The 23,456-nt window shown below is 44.9% G+C and overlaps 1 long non-coding RNA gene across 11 annotated transcripts in view; it reads right to left on the minus strand.

The window, feature by feature from the left end:
- The window catches only part of LOC129699512 (uncharacterized), a 30,074-nt gene extending 6,979 nt beyond the window's left edge, over positions 1 to 23,095 (minus strand). Inside the window, exons 1-9 of one of the 11 annotated variants that reach the window (XR_008723864.1) lie at positions 23,081 to 23,095; positions 5,900 to 6,020; positions 5,409 to 5,462; positions 4,846 to 4,930; positions 3,261 to 3,381; positions 2,771 to 2,823; positions 2,266 to 2,322; positions 677 to 797; positions 182 to 234 (exon numbers count right to left, since the gene is read on the minus strand). This is a non-coding gene — a long non-coding RNA (uncharacterized LOC129699512). Of the gene's footprint in view, positions 1 to 181; positions 235 to 676; positions 798 to 2,265; positions 2,323 to 2,770; positions 2,824 to 3,260; positions 3,382 to 4,125; positions 4,187 to 4,845; positions 4,931 to 5,408; positions 5,463 to 5,899; positions 6,298 to 7,076; positions 7,111 to 7,147; positions 7,163 to 7,185; positions 7,293 to 23,080 lie in introns of those variants that run through there. The other 10 variants (XR_008723861.1, XR_008723860.1, XR_008723863.1 and 7 more) reach the window with 10 other exon arrangements.
- Between the last annotated feature and the right edge of the window lie 361 nt (positions 23,096 to 23,456).

Below are 23,456 nucleotides of genomic sequence, written 5' to 3' on the forward strand. Positions count from 1 at the left end.
GATTGAATGGCGGAGTAGACTTGATGGGCTGAATGGCCTAATTTTACTCCGATCACTCATGATCTTATGACTAGACGAGGCAAAATCGCCACAGATAGTCATACTGGGGACTAAAATAAACAAAAAGTTTAGGATAGTAGTGCAAAATATTCACATTTAAGGTGTGGGACCCATTCCTCACCTTTTAACGGTATGTTCTTAAACGGTAACAATTTGGTTCGCATCTCAGGATTCCTGTGGAAATAAAAAAAAAACACAATGAACCCATCACAAATGGTTTCCTTTCAAGATATTAATTCATCGTGACTGAATGGATATCCAATTGGGTATCTAAAATATTGTGTTGTTATCTTTGAGGCTGGTATTATGTACAGGTAACAAGTGGATTGCTGTCAACCGAGGCAGACAAACACAGGATGGCCAATTTATTTTCATCTTCTTACATGAGGAAATCAAACAAATACATTCACCATTATTGCAGTATACATCGGTTAATGAAAAAAGACAACCCTCATAATTGCAGGACAAGTAGTCTTCTCCTTAGTAAAAAGGATAACTCAAGGTGTCGTGAAAATTTTTAATCATTGGGTTATCTGAATTTTGTACTGTTATTCTGCAAGATAAATTTCCATTGAAAACATTTTTATGGTTTACCAACTACATTGGCAATACACACCTGTATGTAAGTTTCCAAACTGTCCCATACTTCAACTATCTTCACACAATCTGGAGATTTACTGGCAAGGAGGGCAGCACCGTCTCTTTAGCCGTCTGGCTAAAGGATTGGCGGAGGAAACCTGGTCAGGAAGACAGACATTAGGAGATACAAGACTGCAAATACAGGAATCTTAGTCAAAACACAGTGCTGTTGCAAAAGAGCAAGTCAGGCAACAGCATCTGTGGAGCGAATGGATACATGATGTTTTAGGTTTGGAATCCTTCTTCAAATTGAAAGGTCATCTAACCATTTCCTCCACAGGTGCTGTCAGTCGCCAAGCTCTTCGGTGCTTGGTCTTTGATGCACTTTAATGGTGGTCACACCCCTTGCAGAGCCAGACTTTTAAAAGTTTACATTAATTGAAACAGACGCTAAAAACCCGAGGAGCATCTCTCACTGACCATAGGGGGACTGCTGAGTACCTCTTCTCCCCACGCAATAAACATGCGGCCATGTGGCTCCTCTCCTCCTCATCTACTACCACACGACGGGCATGTAGCTGCTCAACACCCCCCCCCTCCAGATACTGCCATGCTGTGCCAGTGGTCTCCTTCCACCCCCTCCCCACCACAGCAGCCAAGTAACTTTGCTCTTCTTTTAAAATAATTGCCTTACAAGGTTAGCTGGGTAGTTAGTGATATATTATAATCAATGGGACAGTCCTGAACATTTCCACTCAACTGAGTATCACACAATAAAGATAACAAAAAGTGGACTCAATTATCTGATTAACAAGACGGAATCATTACAGTGACCATATTGGCTCAACCGGTAATAAAAACGGAAAGACTGCTCCAATGTCAACCACACCACATATGTATTACCATAGTATGCCAGTGGATATGTTTGCTTAAAAGCATGCCAATGTAGACTGCAAACTATTATCGAGTGAACAATAATATCCCCTGAAATACAGATTGCTAGAGCAACTCAAATGGGCCAGGCAGCATCTCTGGAGAACATGGACAGGCAAGTTTTAGGGTCACAACCATTCTTCAAACCCCGATCTGAAGGTCTGAAAAGGGGTACCAATTTGAAATGTCACCTGTCCACGTTTTCCAGAGATTCTATCCTGCCTATTGAGCTACTCTAGCATGCTGTGTCTTTTTTTGTAAATCAGCACCTGTTGTTCCTTTGTTCTTCAATATTATCCCGCTTCACCTTAAATGTTAAATACACATATATAATCTAATGAACCATGACAGATCAAAGAGCATTCTTTCTCCAATATTGTTGTATACTGTCTTCACCACTTTGCCCAGTTTCACCTCCCGATTTCTACACCCTTTGTCACCATATATCTTATGCAAGTATGAAGGCCACCAAACATACGACTTCCACAATAATCGCCTTAAAAATATCAGATTATTTAAAGTTACACAAAGTTAGCTCAGTAACAGCCTCTGATGTTTCAGCAGATATGAGCTCAGAAAGGCATAAGAGACTCATCACAGCCAACAGTCGAGTAGTTATTTCAAATATTGGCCAAATCAAAACACAAGTCAGCCAATTCCTGATGAAACGGAAAGGGCAGTAAGGGCACATACCTTTATAAGTGACTTGACTTAAACCAGTTTGGGATCAATCCAATCACCAATCATGCTCTGCAACACATCAAAGCCAACATTGAGAGTCTATAACCATCTTAAACAGAGAACTAATATGTTCCCCTTGAAAACATGTCCTCATTTTTACAATATAATCATAGAAAATCATGATGTGAACAGCAGTGGTAAACGTTCTAATCATCAGACATGTACTTTCATCATCTTATTCATTTTATTTGCATTGAAGCCAAAAGTAGAATTGCCAACAGGGCTGGTTTGATTAGTACGGGTGTCAGAAATGAGAAGGAAGGAAAATCGGGTGAGGAATGAGAGATAGATCAGTCATGATTGAATGGCGGAGTAGACTTGATGGGCTGAATGGCCTAATTTTATTCCTATCACTCATGATATGACTAGACGAGGCAAAAACGACAGTCGTAATGGGGACTAAAATAAACAAATAGTGCAAAATATTCGCATTTAAGGTGTGGGACGCATACCTCACCTTTAAACGGTATGTTCTTAAAAGGTAACAATTTGGTTTGCATCTCAGGATTCCTATGGAAATAAAAGAAAACACTATGAACGCATCACAAATGGTTTCCTTTCAAGATATTAATTCATCGTGACTGAATGGATATCAAATTGGTTATCTAAAATATTGTGTTGTTATCTTTGAGGCTGGTCCTATGTACAGGTAACAAGTGGATTGCTATCAACTGACGAAGACAAGCACAGGATGGCCAATTTATTTCCATCTTCTTACATGTAGAAATAAACAAATATATTTAGCGTTATTTTAGTATACATCGGTTAATGAAAGACAACCCTCATAATTGCAGGACAAGTAGTCTTCTCCTTAGTAAAAAGGATAACTCAAGGTGTCGTGAAAATTTTTAATCATTGGGTTATGTGAATTTTGTACTGTTATTCTGCAAGATAAATTTCCATTGAAAATTCTTTTTTGGTTTACCAACTACATTGGCAATACACACCTGCATGTAAGTTTCCAAACTGTCCCATACTTCAACTATCTCCACACAATCTGGAGATTTACTGGCAAGGAGGGCAGCACTGTCTCTTTAGCCCTCTGGCTAAAAGATTGGCAGAGGAGACCTGGTCAGGAAGACAGACATTAGGAGATATAGACTGCAAATACAGGAAACTTGGTCAAAACAATGCTGTTGCAAAAGAGCGAGTCAGGCAACATCATCTGTGGAGCGAATGGATACATGATGTTTCAGGGTTGGAATCCTTCTTCAAATTGAAAGGTCATCTACCCATTTCCTCCACAGGTGCTGTCAATCGCCAAGCTCTTCAGTGCTTGGTCTTTGAGGCACTTGAATGGTGGTCACACCCCTTGCAGAGCCAGACTTGTAAACGTTTACATTAATCGAAACAGAGGCCAAGAACCCGAGGAGCATCTCTCACTGACCACATGGGGACAGCCGAGCACCTTCTCTTCGCCTCCCTCAATAAATGTGCGACCATGTGGCACCCCCTCCTCACCCACTACCACACGAAGGGCATATAGCTGCTCAACAACCCGGCACCCCCCCTCCAGATACTGCCACGCTGTACCGGCGGTCTCCTTCCACACCCTGCCCCCACCATAGCAGCCAAGTAACTTTGCGCTTCTCTTAAAATAAGTGCCTTACAAGGTCAGCTGGGTAGTTAGTGATATATTATAATCAATGGGACAGTCCTGAACATTTACACTCAACTGAGTATCACACAATAAATATAACAAAAAGTGGACTCAATTATCAGATTAACAGTCAGTACAGTGACCATAGTGGCTCAACCTGCAATAAAAACGGAAAGACTGCTCCAATGTCAACCACACCACATATGTATTACCATAGTATGCCAGTGGATATGTTTGCTTAAATGCATGCCAATGTAGACTGCAAACTATTATCTAGTGAACAATAATATCTCCTGAAAAAAAATACAGATTGCTAGAGTAACTCAAATGGGCCAGGCAGTATCTCTGGAGAACATGGACAGGGGAGATTTAGGGTCACAACCATTCTTCAAACCCTGATCTGAAGGTCTGAAAAGGGGTACCAATTTGAAATGTCACCTGTCTTCTCCAGAGATTCTATCCTGCCTATTGAGCTACTCCAGCATGCTGTGTCTTTTTTTTGTAAATCAGCAGCTGTTGTTCCTTTTTTCTTCAATACTTTCCCCTCCTTCACCTTAAATGTTAAATACACATATATAGTCTAATCAACCATGACAGATCAAAGAGCATTCTTTCTCCAATATCGTTGTATACTGTCTTCACCACTTTGCCCAGTTCCACCTCCTGATTTCTACACCCTTTGTCACCATATATCTTAATTAAGTGCGAAGACCACCAAACATTTGACTTCCACAATAATTGCCTTAAAAATAACAGATTATTTAAAGTTACAGTTAGCTCAGTAACAGCCTCTGATGTTTCAGCAGATATGAGCTCAGAAAGGCATAAGAGACTCATCACAGCCAACAGTCGAGTAGTTATTTCAAATGGCCAAATCAAAACACAAGTCAGCCAATTCCCGATGAAACGGAAAGGGCAGTAAAAGCACCTACCTTTATAAGTGACTTGACTTAAACCAGTTTGGGATCAATCCAATCACTGCAACCAATTCAACCACTGCAATCCAATCCAAGTGCTCTGCAACACATCAAAGCCAACATTGAAAGTCCATAACCATCTTAAACAGATAACTAATTATTTGTTCCCCTTGAAAACATGTCCTCATTTTTACAATATAATCATAGAAAATCATGATGTGAACAGCAGTGGTAAAAATTCTAATCATCAGACATGTACTTTCATCATCTTATTCATTTTATTTGCATTGAAGCCAAAAGTAGAATTTCCAACAGGGCTGGTTTGATTAGTACGTGTGTCAGAAATTGTGAGGAAAAGGCAGGAAAATCGGGTGAGGAAGGAGAGATAGATAAGCCATGATTGAATGGCGGAGTAGACTTGATGGGCGGAATGGCCTAATTTTACTTCATCACTCATGATCTTATGACTGGACGAGGCAAAATCGCCGCAGATAGTCATACTGGGGACTAAAATAAACAAAAAGTTTAGGATAGTAGTGCAAAATATTCACATTTAAGGTGTGGGACCCATACCTCACCTTTTAACGGTATGTTCTTAAAACGGTAATAATTTGGTTTGCATCTCAGGACTCCTGTGGAAATAAAAGAAAACACAATGATCCCATCACAAATGGTTTCCTTTCAAGATATTAATTCATCGTGACTGAATGGATATCCAATTGGTTATCTAAAATATTGTGTTGTTATCTTTGAGGTTGGTCCTATGTACAGGTAACAAGTGGATTGCTATCAACTGAGGAAGACAAGCACAGGATGGCCAATTTATTTCCATCTTCTTACATGTAGAAATAAACAAATATATTTAGCGTTATTTTAGTATACATCGGTTAATGAAAGACAACCCTCATAATTGCAGGACAAGTAGTCTTCTCCTTAGTAAAAAGGATAACTCAAGGTGTCGTGAAAATTTTTAATCATTGGGTTATGTGAATTTTGTACTGTTATTCTGCAAGATAAATTTCCATTGAAAACTCTTTTTTGGTTTACCAACTACATTGGCAATACACACCTGTATGTAAGTTTCCAAACTGTCCCGTACTTCAACTATCTCCACACAATCTGGAGATTTACTGGCAAGGAGGGCAGCACTGTCTCTTTTGCCCTCTGGCTAAAAGATTGGCAGAGGAGACCTGGTCAGGAAGACAGACATTAGGAGATTCAAGAGACTGCAAATACATGAATCTTGGTCAAAACACAGAGTGTTGTTGCAAAACAGCGAGGCAACAGCATCTGCGAATGGACACATGACGTTTCAGTATTGAAATCCTTCTTCAAATTGAAAAGTCGCCTGAATATTTCCTCCACCGGTACTGCCCGAGTCGCCGAGCTTTTCGGTGATTGGTTATTTTGAGACCCTTGAATGGTGGGCATGCCGTTTGCAGAGCCAGAATGAATGAAAAGTGGTTGTGAACCCAGGGCGCATCCGTCGCTGACAACATGGAGACAGCGGAGCATCTCACCTCATCCTCCACCCGCAAACGGCGATGATGCAACTGTTCAACGCCACCACCCCCTCCCCCACCAGGTGCCGGCCGCCAGTTCTCCACTCCACGTGGCGGCGCCGCCTGTTCCCCTCCTCCACGGCCATGTAATTGCTCAACGCTACCCACCCCAGGGACCGACCCAGCACGCTCCACAACCCACCAGCGGCGGCCATGTCACTGCTCAGCACCACGATCTCCCCCACCCGTGGCAGCACCGCCGGGTATCCCAACGCCGGCCCGGGAGAGCGGCAGTGCGGCCCCGCTCCAGCCCCTACCCAGTGGGCCGCGAGTAGGGCTGAAATGCGGGCCCGCAGCGGCGCCGCCCGAGTAACTCGGCACCCGGGGGATGGTTGCGGCGGCGGTCGGTCTATGCCGCGGGTACCCGGGATTATGCCGCCGGCCGAGAGGCCCGGTACCAGGTGTTGCGGTGGCGGCTGCCTATTATGGCGCCGGCCGGGGTCATAAGGAATAGTAGAATTAGGACACTCAAGTTGACTCCGCCATTCAACCATGGCTGATCTATCTCTCCCACCTAACCCCATGACGCCCGTCCTAATCGAGAAAGTTCCGGAGACCTGCGGGCGGCCGAGGACCTGGTGTAGCAGCGGCGACCACGCTGGGGGGCCGCGGGGACATAGCGCAGCGGCGGCTATACTGGGCCCGCGGACATGGTGTAGCGGCGGCTATACTGGGACCAGGTACCTGGTGTAGCGGCGACCACGCTGGGGGGGGGGGGGGGGCGGGGACCATGCAGCGGCGGCCGGGCCGAGTACCTGGTGCAGCGGCGGCTACGCTGGGGGGGGCCGGGGACCTGGTGCAGCGGCGGCTATACTGGAGCCGGGGACATAGTGCAGCGGCGGTCGGGCCGGGTACCTGGTGCAGCGGCGACCACGCTGGGGGACCGGGCCGCTGACGATGGACGCGGATCTCCCGCCACCTCCAACCATCTTTGCCTCCAACTGCCGGCCGCGCGCAGGCTCTCTGGCAGTTGGTGCCAAAGATCTTATAGCGGATCTTTGGTTGGTGCCGCGGACCTGGGTGCAGCGTCGACCACGCGGGGCGGGGGGGCGGTGACTACCTGGTTGTAGCAAAGATTATAGAGGACGCTGGAGGGCACCCTCCTGGAGCAGCGGCGACCTGGGACTGCAGATCAAAGATTATGGAGAGCGGCGAGTACGCTTTGCTGCAGGGGACCTGGTGTAACTCGCGACCACGCAGGGGGGCCGGGGACCTGGTGCAGCGGTGACCATATCGGACTGAGGAAGGGTCTGGACCCGAAACTTCACTCAACCCTTTCTCCACAAATGCAGCGGCGACCACGCTGGGTTACTCCAGTAGTTGTGTCTATCATTGGTTCATTGTCACATATGCTATGATTCATTATGCAACCACCCACACCCTTTGTCCGCATGAAACTAGTAAACTCTCCTTTTAACGGACCACTTTATAATGCATACGTGGGCAGCTTACAAGCCAGCGCTCCGCGCGATGATTGACAGTTTGGAGCAAAGATTATAGAGGAGCTTGGAGCGCACCCTCCTGGGACCAAAGAGCCTGGGACTGCAGATCAAAGATTATAGAGGAGCTTGGAGCGCACCCTCCTGGGACCAAAGAGCCTGGGACTGCAGATCAAAGATTATAGAGGGGCTAGTATCTTTGCTGCAGATGCCCGAGTAACTCGGCAGGCAGCAACTCCAGAGAAAAACAATGGGTGACATATCAGACTGAGGAAGGGTCTCGACCCGAAACTTCACTCAACCCTTTTCTCCACAAATGCTACCTGACACGCTGAGTTACTCCAGCAGTTGTGTCTATCATTGGTTCATTGTCACATATGCTATGATTCATTATGCAACCACCCACACCCTTTGTCCGCATGAAACTAGTAAACTCTCCTTTTAACGGACCACTTTATAATGCATACGTGGGCAGCTTACAAGCCAGCGCTCTGAGCGTTGATTTCTCTAATTTCAAGTGATTCCCTCCCCCAGAGGGGTAAAAACAAAAGGGGTAGGTTGAGGGGATTGTTGGTTAGTTACTTAAAACTGAAGAATTCAATGTTCAAATTATCGGGTTGTAAGCTGCCAAAGTAGAATACATTCAGCGAGCTTCCTCGATAATGTGTGGATTCATTTTGGATCTTAAAATCAGCCACGGCAATTGTCAGGTTCATTGGGAACAGGCTTTAAGATGGTTCAGTTCAACAGGCCTTGTAGATGACCTCACTTTCTATCTTTTGTTTTGCTAGTCTAATTTGGTCGCTGTGCTTCAGGGTCATATCAGGACTAGCAGTAGAAAATTTCAGCTCAAAAATCGGCTCATGTTTTTAACGGTTGGGAAATCGTGTTTGCCACAGAGGCTTACATGTACTATGCCTGAACTAATCCTTGATTCAGACCGGTCACGTGAGGGGGGATCTACGTACAATTTGTGCCAATTTTGGCTGTGGTTTCAAATCTAGAAGCGAGTTGGGTATAGGGAGGTTGCACAGTAGTCGAGGTCATGACCCGTGACCCGTACTGTTGCCACGCAACGCCAACTGGAGTACACGTGATGAACTGCAGGGAAGCATTTACAATGGCTGCCAACACCAGGGCCCTTCTGTCCCAGCATCCGGACTGGTTGCACACTCGCGAATCCCGGGCCGTCTATCCCCGGGGCGGGGGTGGGGGAGGTGGTTGGGCGGGGGAGGAAGGGGGGGGGGGAAGAAGAGGTTGGAGGGGGAGAGGGGGAAGGAGAACGTCAGGGTGCCGATGCAGTGGCAGTGGCTCTGGGTGGGTGGAGGGAGCAGACCGTCCCCAACTCTGCGGCAGCTGACGTTGCCCAGAGCCGCGGGCCCACTCCACCCAGCCCTGCGTGTGGGCGCTGCTCACCCACTGCCCATGACAGGCAGCCCACAGGGGCGGATGGGGCGGAGGGCGGACGGTGCTGATCCCAGGGGGAAGTGAGGGGGGCTATCCCAAGGGATGCGCTCCTTCGGGCACTTACACCTTGGTGCTGGGGTTCAGAGCAAAGATACTAGAGCAGGGGTGGGGAACCTGCGGCCTTCTAGGCCATTAAGTGCGGCCTTTTGAATGAATCCAAATTTTGTAGAACAAATCATTTTATTTTTATTAATGTTTTTGTTCATCTTTTATTATTTTAATTTTAATTTTAAAATGAACGTATTTAAAATACTAAAGAGTAAAAGAAGATTCAACAAAATAATCCTCCCTGACTGACGGCCACAATTACAACATTAGTAAGTCACGAGGGCTATTTTAACACCTGTTATGCTCATGATTTAGTTCTAATGCGACTCTAGAATGTACGTTAACTTTGACATGCACGAAAAATGCTTTCTTGCTTTTCAATCACATTGCTGTAAATCTACATTCTCCTACCTAACCCAAATCAAGACGCCCTTAAGGTCACAAATTACAAATACCCATCTAGAAGATCAGCTGAAATTGTGTACCTCCATGTTGCAACCAAATATTCAAATGCTTTCCCACTAAAAGCAGTCACAACAAAGTAATTAAAAAGTTAATTAACTTTAGAATTAACATTTTTTTTTCATTTTCTTGAAGTTGATACATGGTTTTGTACATTTAAATAATGTACATTTAATTTGTACATTTAAATTTTGTTACATTGTACAAAATAATGTACATTTTGAAGTATATCTAATTGAAGTTTCTTGGATGCGGCCTTATTAGATTACAGTTAACTTTTAAAATAAAACTGAAACCGAATGCAGAATTGATTATTTTTGGAACAATGGAAGGCAGCCCTGAGCTATCTGCCTCCCAAAAGAGCCTACTTAATTACGGTTTAATAATGGGGAAAAAACTCATACTTAAATTCTGGAAAAACGCCCCAACACCAACAATAAATATGTGGATTTCAAATATGTTCGAAATGCTACATCTGGAAGATATGAGATTCCTTCTAGCAGGCAAACCAGACCATTTCCAAAAGATTTGGTCTCCATTTATCGACTTACTACAAGTATAAGGTGCAACAGAATTCTGAAAATAAATGGTTTCAGGACCTGGTGAGGGGTGAGGAAAAATACGAAGTTGGTATATCCCTTTTATCTCTCTTTTTTTTACTTTTAATATATCTTCCGTTTTATTTTTCTCCTTTTCTTTTTCTATGACTTACTTCTTAATTATTTTTCCAATTTTTCGTGTTTAAGGGTCTCTTTTGCTCACTCTTCCACACACTTACTATCCTATTTCACTCTCTTTACTTTTCTGCTTTTTAAAGTAAAAAATATGAAGTGGTACAGGAAATGTATTATGTTATTTTTGGCTGATATCATTGTAATGTACACTACTTCTAATAAATAAAATTTTAAAAAATTAAAAAAATTACAGCTAACTTAATGCGGCATTCCAATATGAAAAGTTTCCCCACCCCTGCACTAGAGCATTTGGTTCAAAGGGCTCAGTAACCCAAAAAAATAACCCCACAATATTGCAATCAAATTGCTCTGAGTTTGAGTTTGCTTTATATAGAGAAGGCTTATCGAGATGGTGCTGTCTGAACACGACAATTAATGCAGCTATTAGTCGCGGATTGTAAAAGACGCTACACCATGAGATAACACCAGTTTAAACCTGATACCTTCCCGCTTTCAATGACAGCGCCCATAATTATTTACAGCGCAAAATTTGACCATTTCGGCGTTTTTTAACACGTAAAGTACCCGTTTTGTGTGTTAACAGTGTATGCCGAGGCAGCCATGTTCTCCACATGGATTGAGCTGCTCCGTGCGTCATGCCCTTTGACCTCATGACCTTACATGCAACCCCCCTATTCCAACTACGCATGCCCAGGTCATAGGTCATTCGCGATAAACACTCTCGGCAACCGTGCTGGCGCATGCACACAGACCTGCGCCTCATACGCAGCCAGGATCGAACCCGGATCTCCGGCACCGTAAGCACTGCCGAACCACCACTGGACCATCCCCGTCCCCTCCCGAATGCCCCACCCCAGTCCGGAGACATCAGGAGTCAGACGGGATTGGCGGCCCACGCTTACAGCCAGCCTAGAGAAGCAGCGCTAACTCCAGTTCAACTCTGCCTGTCCCGCCGGATTAACCTACAGCCCTGGACTGTCGGGAGTCAGACTGGAGAGTTGAGCTAGAGTTAGTGCTGCTTCTCCGCGCTAGCTGTGGGCCTGGGGCGCTGCTCCCGTCTGGCTCGTGACAGTCCAGGGCTGTAGGTTAACCCGGGGGGACAGGCAGTCCCGTCCCTGTCCGGAAGCAGCCAGAGGTATCGGGCCGGGCTCGCAGCCAGCGAGGAGGCGCTGGCTCCAGCTCAGCTCCGGCGGGCCGGGGACCGTCGGCTGCACCTCTATCTTTGCCCAGTGGCTGTCGGTTTGCCACCTCGGTGGAGGGTATGAGTCATTACAACCAGTGAGTCAGTCGGAGCTGGGATCGGCAATGGAGCTGCTGGTAGTCATCAAGTCAAGTCAAGTCAACTTTATTTGTCACATACACATACAAGATGCGCAGGGAAATGAAAGTGGCAATGCCTGCGGATTGTGCAAAAACAACAGAACAGAATAGAACAGAATCAGTATTTACATGTTAGAGAATTTTTTTTTTTAAAAGACACAACACATCAATAAATTAGTACAGTAAATTAGCCCCTGGTGAGATAAGAGTTTACAGTCCTAATGGCCTGCGGGAAGAAACTCCGTCTCATCCTCTCTGTTTTCACATGCGTGACAGCGGAGGCGTTTGCCTGACTGTAGCAGCTGGAACAGTCCGTTGCTGACGTGGTAGGGGCAAGGCCGTCTTAACAGCATTATAGGCCCCCGGACAAAGCAGTGCACTGGGACCCCTACACTTCCAGTTTCTTCATGCCGAATCAAATATGTCATCATGCACTTGCGATGTTCTTCTCCATTTTCATGTTCTACAATAATATTCTACAATACATAGATTAGCATGGGGCCCCTACGCTCGTGGGGCCCCGGGCAGCTGCCCAGCGTGCCCATGCGCTAAGATGGCCCTGGGTAGGGGTTCCCCATAATGTTGCTGGCTCTGGATCTGCACCTCCTGGTGTATAGGTCCTGCAAGGGGGTGAGTATAGTTCCTATAGTGCATTCGGCCGAAAGCACTACTCTCTGCAGAGCCTTCCTGTTCTGGGCAGAGCTGTTCCCAAACCAGATTGTGATGTTGCCGGACAACATCACAATCTGTTTTACAGTCCCAGAGTAGAAGCACTGAAGGATCCTTAGAGAGACTCTGAATTTCCTCAGCTGCCTCGGGCATCAAAGGCCCTGCTGGTGGAGGGTGTTTGAACTCAGATGAAGAGGTTTGGTGGTGGTGGAGACCAAGCACCGGTCATCGGCGGGGATCGGTGCTCGGCTTTCGCTGGCGCACCGATCCCATCGTTGGTCGGTGGATGCTGGGTGGGGCAGGGGGTGCGGCTGGCGTTGCCCGTCCCGTCGAGGAGCGCGTTCCTTGGGAGTAGGAGCAGGCTTGGGCTGGACTAGGCGCTTCTTCTCCGCGCTGGCTGTGGGCCTGGGGCTGCCGCTGCTGCTCCGGGGTCACCAAGGACGTCTCCAGCCCCCCCCCCCGGTTCGATCCTGGTTGCGGATGAGGCGCAGGTCTGTGCATGCAGCAACACGGTTGCATGTTTATCATGAGCACAAATCCCATGATTCCTTGGTTGCCAAACTCTCTTATTGAGTGTTTAAGCACCCACACTTGCCTGCCACCTTTGACAAAACACTCCCTGCGGCATGCCTCAATGACTTCTTGCGTTTTTCATCGGAGAGGCTACCCTCAAAAGCTCTCTCCCTATCAGTTGTGAACCATGGGCGACCTCTCAGCACTTCACTCCGCAACTCCACCTTGACAACAGACCCATTCCTTGCTCAAATCAAATTCCATAAAAAACTGATAAAACTCAGGGCATGATCCCTGAACAGGATACTTGACCCCATAGTTTGTGTTAATTGAATCTCGGCAACCCTAGACAGGTTCCTATCTTTGCGATACACCTATGACTGCACACCTGTACATGGTACTAACACCATCATCAAGTATGCAGTTTCTATGGAATGACACAGAGGTTGAAGGGTGACTTGGCCCTTATAGAAGTCATTTAAACTTCAGGAATGAGGCGGCATCCAGATTAACGGATAGACAGTCAGAATCTTTCTCCTCCTCCTCTGATCAAGAAGGAAGTGTCTCTTCTTCCTGCACGAGAGGGCATAGCTCCTCAGATCCTGTGAGAGGGGAATCGAGAGCATTTACCAACTGGATCACAGTTGTGTGAGGCAACTGTTCTGTTTTAAAAAAAAAATTGTAGTGGCTACTTCCAAAGCAATGTCTGCCGCAGCATCGCCAGTGCTCTCACCCCAACCATGTGTTTACCCTGGAACAGCTGATGCAACCAGCAGGTGAAACAGCTTCTTTCCGGCGGCTGTCACTCTACTAAACAACGTACCTCGGTGACTGCCAATCACCACACCACCACAATAAGCGCTTTTGATAAGCACATCATGTACAGGAGGTTGAGATCAGTTTCATTTTCCAGGCGAGGAAAATCCAGGACCAATCAGGTCTGGCAACAAATGACCTCAGGCGGAGAGGTGCCCTGGTAGGCCCATTGTTGGCTAGGGAAGGAGTGATCTCAAGAAGGATGTAGTGCGGTGAACAGTGGAACTGGGTGAATGACTTGGGTGGAGGAAGGGATAAAGCGGAGAGGGGTGGGGAGTGTAAGTAAAAGTTAATTAAAATGAGAGAATTCAACGTTAATACCGCTGGGTCATAACCTACCCAAGCAAAATATGAGAAGCTGTTCCTCCAGTTTTCATGTGGCCTCACTCTGGCAATGGAGGGGGCCCAGGACAGAAAGGTCAATGGGAAGGAGAGTTGAATCTTGTGTTAGTCATCAGCCAGAATCAGGACAGATTTTCATGTAGCCACCAACAGCAACCACTTTTAATTTGTTCATCCCTGATATATCACACAAGTCAGGAATGTAGGTCTTTATAGTCACACACCACCATTTACAGTAAGTTTTAAAAGAGTTCTGTTGAAACATGGGTTCGGGACAGATTGGGTTGCACTGTGCTGGCCCGGATCAATACATATTGCAATTATGTCTAAATTGATACTGTTGTTAAACCAAGAGCAGGATAACAGGCCCTGTTGTGGTTGCTGATACTCAAAATGAACTCAGGCGACACATTCTGCTTGTGCTCTTTTCTCAGATTCTTCAACTTATCCATTGCTTTAGTGAAGGACCCCTCTGGGCTAATGTTGTTAGGTATGAAGGTGCAGCAGTGTTCCCCAAACAGGACACACACACACACACCCTTCTTCTGACCTCATTTGCAACAGCTTCAGAGTCACTAGTGTCTCCAAAAACCTCACTTACTATCTGGTTAAAGCTCTGCTCTCCCCTTATGTCTTTGTCCTCCTGTTATTATCGAGCCATAACTGTGGGACAGTCCTCGTGCAATGACTGAGATGATACCATGTGGACCGACCATCTACCTGAACAGCGGTGGACTAGGCCCTAGCAACCGTGAACAGTCCTTGCCTTCTTTGCTCATTCCACTTCCTTCGGAAGGCTCGTACACAAACCTTGTCTCCGGGTTTAATGGGTCCTTCCTCTGGGTTCTTTTGCTTTTCCTGTGCATGAATAGACTTGCGTATCATAGTTAACTGTTGCATACACTGCTTACGTTCTACATCTAACTGGTCCAAACTTGGTCCTTGGTCCAACCTCTCCATTTTGGCATCGGCATTGGTCTGCAGTGAACATCTCATGTTGTGTCAAATGAGTTATTTGATTAGTTTACATGCGACAGCTCATCAGTGCCAATGGCTGGGCATCATTCCAATTCAAATTTGTAGTTGCACAAATCGTATTTAGCTTAGCCTTCAACATCCCATTCATTCTCACCACCATGCCCTGTGACTGAGGGTGATATACACACACCCAAACCTTTGTTTCACTCTCAGGGCCTGTAGCACCAGCTTGACTACTCTCTGAATAAAAGCCAATCCATTGTTGGAGCTAATTTCTGTAGGTATACCAAACCTTGAGATTACTTCATTCATCAGAAACTTTACTACAATCCCTGCACCTAAACCTTTGGAAGGTACTGCTTCCACCCTAACTCTATTGATCACTACTAGCATGTACCTTTTCCTTCTTACTGTCTTTATCATATCCACATAGTCGATCACCAGGTGCCTAAATGACTTTTCGGGCACAGGAATATGACCTAAAGGTGTTGTTATTCCCTTTCTAACAGTGTGAGGTATGTGCTCAAACTCACACTGTGACAAAATGCGGTCTATCAAAGCCTGTAAATAGGGTGACCAAAACCCATCCTTTTTTACTCCTTTTTACTTCCCCCCTTGCGCAATGGTTTAACCCATGCACTTCTGAAATAAGAATGGTCAACAATGGTGTGGGTGTTACCAGCAATCCCTCAGTAGTCCACATGCCCTCCAAGTTCTGCTTAGCTCCCCTTTGTCTCCCCATTGTTTGCTCTGCTAAGGTTGCCTTACCTTGCATTTCATTTATGTCCTCCTCTGTGGATTCCAAATCCAAGCTTACCTGAGGTGCAATAACGGCTGATCGGCATCCAGACGCTGTTCTGGCTGCTTCCTCTGCAGCGTGATTTCCCTTTGTGATCATGTTGTTTCCATTCTTATGTGCGTGACATTTAAGGACAGCTAGTGCCCTAGGGTTCATTATTGCCCTTATCAGGTCTGTAATTTGCTGATAATGTTGTATGGAGTCTCCGTTGCTTATTTTAAAGCCTCTCTGTTTCCAAACAAGTGACAGACCCTGTGTGCATATGCTGAGTCTGTATAAACATCAACTTTCTCACCTTCCATCATTTCACAAGCTGATATTAAAGCCTTAATTTCTGCCATCTGAGCTGAGCAAGGTTGCGGGCAAGCTTCCAATTTAATTATCTTAAACTCTGATTGGTCCTGTTGCACCACTTCAAACCCAGCATGATTGCCATTATGATCCCGATAACAAGAACCATCCAAAAACAAGACCTTTTTTTCCTCATCATTCAATGGCTCTGACTGTAGATCTGCTCTCAACTTCGAAAGTACCATCGTTCTTTCCTACACAATCATAGGGTTCTCCCTCATGACCAAGCTGAACATAATCAGTCAACACAAATTTTCCCTTCTCCAACAGTTCTGCTACCTTATTGTGTGTGTATATGATCATGGGATAGCCCATGGTCACAGACGATGCTTTTTCATATGCATGGTGCAATGCGGCCAATCCCTGATAGCAGGATGGGTATCCTGAGCTACCTCATCTAATTTTGTACTGTAATATGCTATATGCTGCTTTGCTTTACCTATGCCCGTGTCCTGTGCCGGTACTGCTGCAGTGTAGCTCTTCTGCCTGTTAGAAACATACAGGTGAAAGGCCTTTTCATAGTTTGGCAGGACTAGGGCTGGAGCTGACTGTAACTCCTCCTTAATAGTGTTAAAAGCTGTTTCCGGATCATCATTCCATTGCAAAACATTTCTCAGGCTTGTGTGTCCTGCTTCCTTCATTATTTTCCTTAATGACGTCACAATTTCAGCATACTCTCCAATCCAATCTGAACTGTATCCAATCTGTATTCCCAAGAACATCATCATCTGTCCTACTGTCTGAGGTTTGGGAGCTCTAAGTATTGCCTCAATTTGATCCCTTCCAGGTCCTGGGTCCCCCAGAGTGAGCAACACCGGAAATTGGAGGAACAGCACCTCATATTCCGCCTGGGTTGCTTGCGTCCGGATGGCATGAACGTTGAATTCTCCCAGTTTTGCTAGCCCTTGCGGTCTCCTCCCCTTCCTTAACCCTCGAGCTGTCTCCTCCCATCCCCCGCCCTCGTGCTCCTCCTCCTCCTCCCTTTTTCCTTCCTTCTCCCCCCCACCCCCTATCAGTCTGAAGAAGGGTTTCAGCCCGAAACGTCGCCTATTTCCTTCGCTCCATAGATGCTGCTGCACCCGCTGAGTTTCTCCAGCATTTTTGTGTACCCCCAAGGGATATACTGTGTTCTTGTTATCGGGATCATAACGGCAATCATACCCTCCGTTCCTGTTCCTCTTCGTCTGCCTGTATGTCTTCCCATTCCAATTCTTCTTAGAGTGCCTTCTTTCTCATTCTAATCTCTTTTTCTTGCTTCTCCGATGTTCTAGCTTTCTTTTGCGATTCTTTCACCTTTCTTTTAAAATCTTCCACTAAATCCTCTTCCCTTATTTCCCTTGCATCCCCCCTATCGCTTCCCGATTCTGTTTACTCCTCACTGCCTTGCCCTCCTTTCAGTGACCACTTGTCGATCAGTGTTTCCAGTCCTGTCTATCACTTTCCTCGATCCCCCCCTTCTGCTGAATAGGAGGCCTCAAAATCCCTCTGGTTCCTCAGGTCCTGCAGCCTCCTGATGTCCACTTCTAATTCCCTTATTTCCATCTCTTCATCCCAACTTACAACCTCTCGTTCTATTTCCACTATTCCCTTTACTAAGGGACACTGCTTTGTACCGTCCAGACCCAGATAGGGAGGGATAGCCCAGGGTCTCTCAAGCTTAGATATAAGATAGACTTTTCCCTTGCAGTTCCTGGCTTTCTTGCTGCATTTCAGTTCTCTCACCCTTTTCCTTTGTCATATTTACCACCTGGTATATTTTCCTCAACCGCTCTCCTTCCGCTCTAAACAGCTTAAGTACGTCTAACTCCTTTTCTCTCTTCTATTTTCGCGTTTCCAACTTATCTTTGGACCTATAATTAATTAACACTTCCATCTCATCACACATGTTTATATCGAAAGTGCCTTCCTTGGGCCACTTCATCACAATATTTCTGTTCTTTTTCCTCATTTCTCAGAGTGCTTTATAATGTCCTCTTTAGACACAGGGTACGTTTTACTTAGTAGTTTAACTGCAGTTACCTTACTTATTGTATTATCTTGTTTAGTGCACTTTATCAATCAGTCCAGTCATTGTCCTTACACTTATTCCGTCTCGTTCCTGTAGTTACTACCCTATCCAATACACTGTCTAGTTATAATAATTTCAGCAGGGAACCAGATCAACCTACTACGAAGGACCTCAGTGTTCCCGGGAGCTTCTTCGGGGGGTCAGTCTCAAAGGGTCTGACTAGTGCACTTTTCTCTCCCCATCTGATCCCGGAGACCCGACTCGGCCTCGGAGCTGTGGCGGCGGCGGCGGAGACCCGACTCTGCCTCGGAGCTGTGGCGGCGGCAGTGACCACCCGCGCAGTTTGAACCGTCGCCTCGGCGCAGAGGGAGAACAAAGAGAAAAGAGGGAAGAGACAGAGACTTTAAGATTTTGCCTTCCACCACAGTGAGGAGGTGTTTGGTGAACTCACTGTGGTGGATGTTAAATTTGTGTTGATTGTGTGTTTTTGTCATTTTTTTATTATATGTATGACTGCAGGGAAACGAACTTTCATTCAGACCGAAAGGTCCGAATGACAATAAACAAATCTAATCTAATCTAATCTGAACCTGCAGCCACTTACTCAGTCGTTGGTTGATGGTCCCAGTGAAATCCCAGCTGACTTACTAAATGATAATGTTTGCATCTTAAAAAACACACAAAATACAACAAATTAAAGTAAACCATAGAAGCTTTCACTTTTTCCGTCAAACGGGAGTGGTCGGAGATGTTACAATCCAGAAGAATCCAGTGATACTTCTGGTTCCTCAAAATACCACTTTAATTATTAAAAATTCTGGGGTATTTTATACAAAAATGGTCATACAGGCAGAATATCAGGAGCATTAGGTGATGTCCCATGTTGTTGTTCTATGCCAGATCATGGCTATCCCGTTGTCAGTTAGTTTCCCTTTTGGGCCTTTCTTATCTGATTGACCTTTCTCAACCAGAAAGCTTGTCTGAAAAAGCCATAAAATCTGGTCGTGTTCCAGCTAGCAATGCAATAGCAATAAAATTATTTTCAATTGCTCCAATCCATCTTCCCAATATTCATAATTTCAAATTCCAAGTATAAATATATATTAATAACAATTTCCCAAATTAACACTTTTTTTTGATATATTAGCTTATCCAATCTCATCTAACACATGGCCAGTGGCATTCAAGTCTCCTTTTGAACTCAATTTAAAAGATAAGGAATAGAAAGAAAACAAACTTAAAACATCAATAAGCCAAAGCAACCTACGTTTTTTCCATCTCTCCTCTGTTTAAAGTTAAGAGAAAATAAAGAACGAACAGTTAATTTTCATAGATTACTAACACATTTGCAAAGAACAAAGTAGAAGATAGCTGTGTATGCTCCGCCCTCATACAATTGCAGTTTCCTAAGGAGACACACATGAGGCTCTGCAAAGATTTATCACATAAAAGAGCAAGCTCATTCAATGATATCCTATTTCATCACTGTAGGATTAAATCAGCATTCATCCAAAACCGGTTTCACAAACAAGTAACAGTCTTCTCATTCTCACTTTCAAAGAAATCATGCTTCTCTTAATACTTTGATGCACCCTAATACGTTCATACATTATTCATAAATTCAACACATACTGAAGAACAGTCGCGATCCAAAACACACATTAAGACATTCTTATATCCCTCTCGACCCTTTCTCACCCTCTTAGACACTGCTCATAGCTTCAAATTGTAAGCTACATTCCACACATTACACATTCCCTTTCCCACATACACAAATGTTATCCAAAAGCAGTGCTGCCAGAGGCCCGTCAAAGCGTCACGGCGCAGCCCTCTCGTTTTCATAATTATTTTTCCATATTCAAAGGCGTCCCATTGTAATTTCTAAAACCTCTCTGACAAAACCGTTCTGTTTACTAGAATCGTTAGTTCTGTGGGGACCAGTATAAAGAATTTACAAGCTGCCGTATGGGCAGTACTATTAGCTCAGGCATTCCCCTGGGAGACTGCTTTGTCGGGCCACTCATATAGGCATTGCACTGGGAGGACTGAGGCCTGCAATGTGGGTATCGTTGTCTTTAAGTTGTGAAAGTCTTCTTGTTGAAATGAGAGTTAAGTTGAAAAGGAGAAATCTACTTGGAATGGGCGGGCATAATTCACTGTGGGATGGTCCAATTCCCTGTCAGTCAGGATCCCGGGCTCTGTGATTGGACATTGATCCAGATCGTGATTATATAAAGCTTTTATTTCAGACACAGGTCCATATAACACATCATACAGTATAAGAAGATACAAAAAAATACATTAAAAAAAATTGCATATTAGCCTATAAGATATACAAGCTATTGCACCAATGCCATCTTAGCCTAGAAGTGAATCTATAGCAGCTTTTCAGAGGGCTGACTAGGGCTTCAATTATGTGGTTCTCTGACTTGTCCAGGCGACACATAAAACGAAACATCAGCTGTCTTAAGAGTGCCTCACAGGTTGGCACTCTAGTGGACACAAACAATTGACTGGCACTATGCCACCTAGGGACACGCAGCAGCAACCTCATTGCATCATTGTATGCTACCTTGAGCCTCTGCATACTCTTTTTCTTATAGTTAGACCACAATTGAGCAGTATATAATGGTGTGATATAGGTTCTGAACAAGGAACACTTCACAGAGTCAGAGCACATAGAAAACTTCCTTATAAGAGTGTTAGCTTGAAAATAAATTTTACAGCGCTGTTGGTAGAGGTCTTTGTCATCCGTCCAGTCATCGGATATGACATGACCTAGGTATTTAATTTCCTCACACACAGCAAGAGGACTGTCTGACAAATAAAAGGTCGGAAAAGTTGATTTCCTGTCCTCAGCGCTTCTAACTATCATTATGCAGATTTTCTTAGCGTTATACTTTATGTCATAATCAAGGCCATACTGAGAGCACACCTTCAGCATCTGCTGCAGCCCAGCACTATATGGACAGAGCAGGACCAGGTCGTCTGCATACATAAGATGATTAACAATAGTGTTGCCCACAAGACAGCCAGTTTTTAACCTATTTAACTGATTTGATCATTTATCCATATAAACATTAAATAAAATAGGAGACAAAATTCCTCCTTGCCGCACTCCGTTACTAACACAGAATGGAGCAGATACAACATTATCCCATTTAACCTGAAACGTTTGATGGGCATACCAAAACACTAAAATTCTCACTAAAAATTTAGGAGCACCTCTATCTAGCAATTTTACAAACAATTGTTCATGATTAATTCTATCAAATGCCTTGGACGCATCAATAAAACATAGGAATACAGATGAATTCAGGCATGTGTACCTGAACACAATCTCTTTAAGAGCATAGATACAATGGTCAGTTCCATGTTTTCTTTTGAACCCAAACTGATTGTCAGTAGTAAGGACATACATTTCTAGTTTTGTTAGCAGTATTCTCTCCAGTACTTTAGACAAGATACTGGCTAATGCAATAGGTCGATAATTGTCAATACTGTTGAGCTTATCAGCCTTGTCTTTAAGCACAAGCACTAACATTACAGACATAATAGCATTTGGCAGGACACCATGAACCAGACAACTATTAAAACACATGGAAAGCAAAGGGCAGAGCTTATAGCTGGCTCCGTCAGACTCCGTCAGATTCCGTCATTCAAAGTCTTGCGACACCCCACACCCATCAATCTCCACAAACAAAGGCACACGTTCTCCTCTTTGTTTCTCTTCTGCAGAAGCGAGCTCGCTGCTCTGTGCCAAAAGTTAATTAAATTTTGAAGGAAAGTTTGTTTTAAACAAAAGTACAGGCAGTTGGCTGAGATTTAAATATCTTGAGCAGCCTCGATTCTCATGCTCTTTTTCCTTCTTTATTTTGTCTTCTGTTTTTTCTCTCTGGTGCTCTATGTTGTTTAACTCTCTCGCTGCTGAATTCAATACTGCTTCTTCTTCCTCTTCTGCCTCAGCCCTTTCCCTTCTTTCTCATCTGCCTTTTCAGTCTCCAAGTCGCTAATAGTATCATTTTCGTCTGGGAGTGCCCTTCCCTGTAGGGGTGCTAAAGCCTTCCCCTCTACCCCTACAGGATCTTATATGGGGGGGGGGGGGGGGGGGGTGTGGTCTCACTATTCTCTACTTTTGTTCCTCATTTCCCACCCAATTTGTTCCTTCGTTCCCCTCCTCTTCTATAAACAGGGTTGCCATGTCAGACAAGGGGTCTCCAGAAAGATTACCAGTACTGGGTTTGTTTTTAACTACTATTTGCTTGTTTTCTGAACTCTTCTTATCAGCGCTTTCTTTCTCTGCCTTGGCCCTTAACATTTTGCAATTTTATGTTACCCTATTAGTCCCTATTGTCCCTGACTTTACATGTTCTGTCTGTACAGACCCCTTATTCTTCTAAGGGCTCTAGCCACAGAATGCTTTGTCCATTCAGACCCCTTTCTCTTCTAAGGGCGGTAGCCACAAGGTCTTATTCTTAGTGTTTAAGAGGGAACTGCAGATGCTGGAGAATCGAAGGTTACACAAAAAAGCTGGAGAAACTCAGCGGGTGCAGCAGCATCTATGGAGCGAAGGAAATAGGCAACGTTTCGGGCCGAAACCCTTCTTCAGACGGGCGCTTCTTATTCTTATCCTGCCGGTTCAGACCCCTTATTCTTCTATGTGTGGTAGCCACAGAATGCCTTGTCCGTTTAGACCCCTTTCTCCTCTAAGGGCGGTATCCACAAGGTCTAATTCTTATCACACAAAATCTACTTTCTCAGATTAATTATTTTCTACTTACTGCGCAGTGTTCTTGAGTAATCCTCCTGGTCTCCTCTTAGAATAATTTAGTGACAGATTCTTTGGGTCGGAGAGGCCCTCTGACCGCCTAGACGCTTCTGTGTCCCCAGTGGCTGCCCATTTACAACAGGTTATTAGCCCAAATGAAGCGGAGAACCGCCTATCTATTTTGCGGGTGGCCCCCTTTGTCCTGTTGTCCCCGGGAGCCCCTGAGGGCACTGGGAAGCGCCCTTGGCTGGTTGTCTTTATTGAATGAGCCTCTTTCCAACCCTGCTTGCTGCGCCAATTTTGTTGTGGTTGCTGATACTCAAAATTAACTCAGGCGACGCAGAGAATTCTTCAAGAAGTTCAAATATTTGCAAATCAAGGCTGAAACA

Source organism: Leucoraja erinacea, chromosome 1, assembly GCF_028641065.1.
Source record: "Leucoraja erinacea ecotype New England chromosome 1, Leri_hhj_1, whole genome shotgun sequence".
Classification (NCBI taxonomy): Eukaryota; Metazoa; Chordata; class Chondrichthyes; order Rajiformes; family Rajidae; genus Leucoraja; species Leucoraja erinaceus.